We start from the raw sequence: 7,986 nt of genomic DNA on the forward strand, positions 1-7,986 counted from the left end.
GGGGTCCACGTGGGTAACTGGGGGTCCCTGCCTTGATTGGGTAACCGATTAATAAAAAAACTGCATAATAAATAAATGTGACTGGTCAATTGCGTGAGTCAGGGGCTGGGCCCAAGAGCCAAAAAAACACAATTACGTTTTTTTTTATCCAACCACAGGAGCCTGCTCTCAATGTTCAAAATACTCCAGAGAGCTGTCACGCCCTGACCTTAGTTATCTTTGTTTTCTTTATTATTTTGGTTAGGTCAGGGTGTGACGAGAGGGTGGATTGTTTAGTTTTTTTTATTGTCTAGAGGTTTTTGTATGTCTAGTAGTTTTTGTAGTCTCGGTGTTTATATGTCTATGGTTGCCTAGATTGGTTCTCAATCAAAGGCAGCTGTTTATCGTTGTCTCTGATTGGGGACCATATTTAGGTAGCCATATTCCTTGGGTAGTTTGTGGGTTCTTATTCTATGTTTAGTTGCCTGTCTGCACTAGCCATATTAGCTTCAAGGTTAGTTAGTTTTGTTCGTTTTGTTCAGTGTTGCATTCGGTTAATAAAAGTAGAATGTACGCTTACCACGCTGCGCCTTGGTCTCCTGTTTATGACAACCGTGACGAGCATAATATAGCCACAGAGGATCAATAGTTTCCAAAAAATATCGGTGGATATATCAGTTAAATTGTATCAGAAGTGCATACAGTGTACTGCAAAATAAAGGAAACACTAGCATAAAGTGTATTGGGTCACCACAAGCTGCCAGAACAACTTCAATGCGCCTTGGCATAGATTATACAAGTGGACATAAACCATGCCAGGAAATTGCACCCCACACACCATAACATTCACTTTGTATCCCTCACTTAAGTGTTTCCTTTATTTTGGCAGTTACCGGTTGCCTACAGTCGGGGAGGCCGCAATTTGACCAGCATGCACGCCAAATATACAGCTTGTTGCATTGTGGCCATAGACATATAATGCATAAAAGGGATTTGGAACCTCTTACCCTGGCAATTTGAGTGTTAAACTCATGGGTACACTATCATTGGCTGCCAGTCCTGATTTCAATGGGAACTGCCATCTATGGATTATATTCTATGTAGCTGTCGGTTTGCCTTTTGCAAATGTCGAAACACACATCGTGGGAAAAACGTACAGTTTGGAAAGCAAGCAACATTGATTCAACCAGTGTGTGCCCAGTGGGTGAATTTATCCTTGTGATGATGATGATGCCTTTCTGAATAGGAGGCTGATTTTTAGCAGCATGCTACAGAAGGTAGGCAATATGGCAGGCAATCAAGATAACGTTTTTGGAGGCATGTTGTGAGAGAAGAGGTTGCTGCACCTCTTGATTTTGGTTGACTTCAACCAGGCGAGAAGGTCAAAACGTTTTCAGTGACAAGAGTAAGAACATTTTCGGCGCCTGTTGATTTTAAAGCCAGATGAGTGGTTCAAAACGTTTTCAGAGACAAGATAAGAACTTACTCCATGTTGGATGGTTGTTGAGCTTTAAAAAACCCCACTTCCATTCTCCTGATCAGGGATTATCCCTGACAAGGAGATGACATGAATTTTATTAATTCGATTTAAATTAATCTTCACTAGGTGTTACAACATGTCTCTAACATGCACATTCAGACTCATGTATACAATGTATACTGTCCATAGGAGGGATTTGGCCGAATTAGGCCTCACCAACATTAGGACATATGTTGAACATTATAGAGTACCTTTCAGATACTGTATACAATCTTAGAAAAATAGTGCTATCTAGAACTCAAAAGGGTTGTTCAGCTGTCCCCATTCTAATCGACCTGGCCGGGGTATCCTGGAAGGATACTGATCTCATCCCGTCAGTAGAGGATGCCTGGATATTTTTTTTAAATGCCCTCCTAACCATCTTAAATAAACATGCCCCATTTAAGAAATTTAGAACCAGGAACAGATATAGCCCTTGGTTCTCCCCAGACCTGACTGCCCTTAACCAACACAAAAACATCCTATGGCGTTCTGCATTAGCATCGAACAGCCCCCGTGATATGCAGCTGTTCAGGGAAGCTAGAAATCATTATACACAGGCAGTTAGAAAAGCCAAGGCTAGCTTTTTCAAGCAGAAATTTGCTTCCTGCAACACTAACTCAAAAAAGTTCTGGGACACTGTAAAGTCCATGGAGAATAAGAACACCTCCTCCCAGCTGCCCACTGCACTGAAGATAGGAAACACTGTCACCACTGATAAATCCACCATAATTGAGAATTTCTACGGCTGGCCATGCTTTCCACCTGGCTACTCCTACCCCGGACAACAGCACTGCACCCCCAACAGCAACTCGCCCAAGCCTTCCCCATTTCTCCTTCTCCCAAATCCATTCAGCTGATGTTCTGAAAGAGCTGCAAAATCTGGACCCCTACAAATCAGCCGGGCTAGACAATCTGGACCCTTTCTTTCTAAAATTATCTGCCGAAATTGTTGCCACCCCTATTACTAGCCTGTTCAACCTCTCTTTCGTGTCGTCTGAGATTCCCAAAGATTGGAAAGCAGCTGCGGTCATCCCCCTCTTCAAAGGGGGGGACACTCTTGACCCAAACTGCTACAGACCTATATCTATCCTACCGTGCCTTTCTAAGGTCTTCGAAAGCCAAGTCAACAAACAGATTACCGACCATTTCGAATCTCACCATACCTTCTCTGCTATGCAATCCGGTTTCAGAGCTGGTCATGGGTGCACCTCAGCCACGCTCAAGGTCCTAAACGATATCTTAACCGCCATCGATAAGAAACATTACTGTGCAGCCGTATTCATTGATCTGGCCAAGGCTTTCGACTCTGTCAATCACCATATCCTCATCGGCAGACTCGACAGCCTTGGTTTCTCAAATGATTGCCTCGCCTGGTTCACCAACTACTTCTCTGATAGAGTTCAGTGTGTCAAATCGGAGGGTCTGCTGTCTGGACCTCTGGCAGTCTCTATGGGGGTGCCACAGGGTTCAATTCTTGGACCGACTCTCTTCTCTGTATACATCAATGAGGTCGCTCTTGCTGCTGGTGAGTCCCTGATCCACCTCTACGCAGACGACACCATTCTGTATACTTCCGGCCCTTCTTTGGACACTGTGTTAACAACCCTCCAGGCAAGCTTCAATGCCATACAACTCTCCTTCCGTGGCCTCCAATTGCTCTTAAATACAAGTAAAACTAAATGCATGCTCTTCAACCGATCGCTACCTGCACCTACCCGCCTGTCCAACATCACTACTCTGGACGGCTCTGACTTAGAATACGTGGACAACTACAAATACTTAGGTGTCTGGTTAGACTGTAAACTCTCCTTCCAGACCCATATCAAACATCTCCAATCCAAAGTTAAATCTAGAATTGGCTTCCTATTTCGCAACAAAGCATCCTTCACTCATGCTGCCAAACATACCCTTGTAAAACTGACCATCCTACCAATCCTCGACTTTGGCGATGTCATTTACAAAATAGCCTCCAATACCCTACTCAACAAATTGGATGCAGTCTATCACAGTGCAATCCGTTTTATCACCAAAGCCCCATATACTACCCACCATTGCGACCTGTACGCTCTCGTTGGCTGGCCCTCGCTTCATACTCGTCGCCAAACCCACTGGCTCCATGTCATCTACAAGACCCTGCTAGGTAAAGTCCCCCCTTATCTCAGCTCGCTGGTCACCATAGCATCTCCCACCTGTAGCACACGCTCCAGCAGGTATATCTCTCTAGTCACCCCCAAAACCAATTCTTTCTTTGGCCGCCTCTCCTTCCAGTTCTCTGCTGCCAATGACTGGAACGAACTACAAAAATCTCTGAAACTGGAAACACTTATCTCCCTCACTAGCTTTAAGCACCAACTGTCAGAGCAGCTCACAGATTACTGCACCTGTACATAGCCCACCTATAATTTAGCCCAAACAACTACCTCTTTCCCAACTGTATTTAATTTTTATTTATTTATTTATTTTGCTCCTTTGCACCCCATTATTTTTTATTTCTACTTTGCACATTCTTCCATTGCAAAACTACCATTCCAGTATTTTACTTGCTATATTGTATTTACTTTGCCATCATGGCCTTTTTTGCCTTTACCTCCCTTCTCACCTCATTTGCTCACATTGTATATAGACTTGTTTATACTGCATTATTGACTGTATGTTTGTTTTTACTCCATGTGTAACTCTGTGTCGTTTTATCTGTCGAACTGCTTTGCTTTATCTTGGCCAGGTCGCAATTGTAAATGAGAACTTGTTCTCAACTTGCCTACCTGGTTAAATAAAGGTAAAATAAAAAAATAAAAAAATAAAAAGAGAACCCTTTGAAGAACCTTTTTTGGTTCCATGGAGAACCCTGTCCACAGAGGGTTCTACATGTGGACAGCCAAAGAACCCTTTTGGAACCCTTTTTTCTAAGAGTGTAGAGACAATGTAGGTCTAGAATGAATGTATGTCAATGTTTACATTGTCACCAGGTTCAGCCCAGCTAGGCATCATCCCTAACCCTGTAGTGACACAGTTGTATCAGTGTCCTAATAACGGGAGGAAGCCAGACACACCTGCATGGAATGTTAACGGTTTGAGATTCAGGTTCAACCTGTTTTCTTCATTAAATATTCACTTGTTGGTTCACTAATACAGCATATCAGGGCTGACTGTCACGCAGTGTACTTGACTGACTGAATAGTGTAATACAGTGCAGAGTATTGAGTAATATACATGCAAATAACATATAGTTTAACAGAATAACATGCATATAAGATATACAGTAGTTTAACATAACATGCATAACATGTTGTGAATAGTTAAGTCAGTGTTTTCCAAACTCCAAGGGATGCATGTTTTGTTTTTAAGTGTTACGGCTTTCTAGTGGTGATGAAGGAGAGTCGGACCAAACTGCAGCGTGTCGATTGCGATCCATATTTATTAGACAAAACGTAAAACACAAACTAAACACGAACACTACAAAAACAAATAAACGAAACGAAAACCGCCTATACTTGTGTCAACTAACATATAGACAAATAGGACAATCACCCATTACAAACTCAAAGAATATGGCTGCCTAAATATGGTTCCCAATCAGAGACAACGATAAGCACCTGCCTCTGATTGAGAATCACTCCAGACAGCCATAGACTTTGCTAGAAAACCCCACTAGCTACAATCCCAAATATCTACACACCAAAACAAAACACACCACAATACAAAAAACTCCATGCCACACCCTGGCCTGACCCAATACATGAAGAAAAAACACAAAATACTTAGACCAGGGCGTGACATTAAGCCCTAGCACTACACATCTGATTCAAATAATCAACGCATCATTACATTATGATTATTTGAATCAGCTGTGTAGTGCTAGGCCAAAACTATAACATGTATACCCTGGGGTCCCCTGGACCGAGTTTGGAAAACAATATTACGTTTATTTTCTTGTAATTCAGGTGAATAGTCTTTCCTTCATCATGAATATGTGAGTGAATATTTTAGGTGAAGTTATTTAAGTTATTATGGGTCTGCTCATATGGCTGCTAATTTCTCCACAGACAGCGACTGTAAGTTGAATTTTGTTAATTTGTGAAAGTGTTGGTGCATCATATTTCACTGCCACAGTAAAAACCAGTGGCTGATCTAATTTATATTTTATACTCAGTTCCATGTTTATGCATATGGACACTGTGTTAACTAACCTCCAGACGAGCTTCAATGCCATACAACTCTCCTTCCGTGGCCTCCAACTGCTCTTAAACGCAAGTAAAACTAAATGCATGCTTTTCAATCGATCACTGCACCTGCTCGCCCGTCCAGCATCACTACTCTGGACGGCTCTGTTTTAGAATACGTGGACAACTACAAATACCTGGGTGTCTGGTTAGACTGTAAACTCTCCTTCCAGACTCACATTAAACATCTCCAATCCAAAATTAAATCTAGAATCGGCGTCCTATATCGCAACAAAGCATCCTTCACTCACGCTGCCAAACATACCCTCGTAAAACTGACCATCCTACCGATCCTCGACTTCGGTGATGTCATCTATAAAATAGCCTCCAACACTCTACTCAACAAACTGGATGCAGTCTATCACAGTGCCATCCGTTTTGTCACCAATGCCCCATACACTACCCACCATTGCAACCTGTACGCTCTCGTTGGTTGGCCCTCGCTTCATACTCGTCGCCAAACCCACTGGCTACAGGTTATCTGCAAGTCTCTGCTAGGTAAAGCCCCGCCTTATCTCAGCTCACTGGTCACCATAGCAGCACCCACTCGTAGCACGCGCTCCAGCAGGTATATCTCACTGGTCACCCCCAAAGCCAATTCCTCCTTTGGTCGTCTTTCCTTCCAGTTCTCTGCTGCCCATGACTGGAACGAATTGCAAAAATCTCTGAAGCTGGAGACTCACATCTCCCTCACTAGCTTTAAGCACCAGCTGTCAGAGCAGTTTACAGATCACTGCACCAGTACATAGCCTATCTGTAAACAGTCCATCTATCTACCTACCTCATCCCCATACTGGTATTTATTTATTTATTTTGCTCCTTTGCACCACAGTATCTCTACCTGCACATTCATCTTCTGCCGATCTACCATTCCAGTGTTTAATTGCTATATTGTAATTACTTCGCCACCATGGCCTATTTATTTCCTTAACTTACCTCATTTGCACTCTGTGCTGTGCTCTCCTGTGCTATCTAACCTCCAAACAAGCTTCAATGCCATACAACACTCCTTCCGTGGCCTCCAACTGCTCTTAAACGCTAGTAAAACCAAATGCATGCTTTTCAACCGGTCGCTGCCTGCACCTGCATGCCCGACTAGCATCACCACCCTGGATGGTTCCGACCTAGAATATGTGGACGTCTATAAGTACCTAGGTGTCTGGCTAGACTGCAAACTCTCCTTCCAGACTCATATCAAACATCTCCAATCGAAAATCAAATCAAGAGTCGGCTTTCTATTCCGCAACAAAGCCTCCTTCACTCAAGCCGCCAAGCTTACCCTAGTAAAACTGACTATCCTACCGATCCTCGACTTCGGCGATGTCATCTACAAAATGGCTTCCAACACTCTACTCAGCAAACTGGATGCAGTCTATCACAGTGCCATCCGTTTTGTCACTAAAGCACCTTATACCACCCACCACTGCGACTTGTATGCTCTAGTCGGCTGGCCCTCGCTACATATTCGTCGCCAGACCCACTGGCTCCAGGTCATCTACAAGTCTATGCTAGGTAAAGCTCCGCCTTATCTCAGCTCACTGGTCACGATGGCAACACCCATCCGTAGCACGCGCTCCAGCAGGTGTATCTCACTGATCATCCCTAAAGCCAACACCTCATTTGGCCGCCTTTCGTTCCAGTACTCTGCTGCCTGTGACTGGAACGAATTGCAAAAATCGCTGAAGTTGGAGACTTTTATCTCCCTCACCAACTTCAAACATCAGCTATCTGAGCAGCTAACCGATCGCTGCAGCTGTACATAGTCTATTGGTAAATAGCCCACCCTTTTCACCTACCTCATCCCCATACTGTTTTTATTTATTTACTTTTCTGCTCTTCTGCACACCAATATCTCTACCTGTACATGACCATCTGATCTTTTATCACTCCAGTGTTAATCTGCAAAATTGTAATTATTTGCCTACCTCCTCATGCCTTTTGCACACATTGTATATAGACCCCCCCTTTGTTTTCTACTGTGTTATTGACTTGTTAATTGTTTACTCCATGTGTAACTCTTTGTTGTATGCTCACACTGCTATGCTTTATCTTGGCCAGGTCGCAGTTGCAAATTAGAACTTGTTCTCAACTAGCCTACCTGGTTAAATAAAGGTGAAATAAAATAAATAAAACTCACTGTATATAGACATTTTGTTTTCTTTTGTTCTACTGTATTATTGACTGTATGTTTTGTTTATTCCATGTGTAACTCTGTGTTATATGTGTCGAATTGCTATGCTTTATCTTGGCCAGGTCGCAGTTGCA

Source organism: Oncorhynchus kisutch, linkage group LG7, assembly GCF_002021735.2.
Source record: "Oncorhynchus kisutch isolate 150728-3 linkage group LG7, Okis_V2, whole genome shotgun sequence".
Taxonomy (NCBI): Eukaryota; Metazoa; Chordata; class Actinopteri; order Salmoniformes; family Salmonidae; genus Oncorhynchus; species Oncorhynchus kisutch.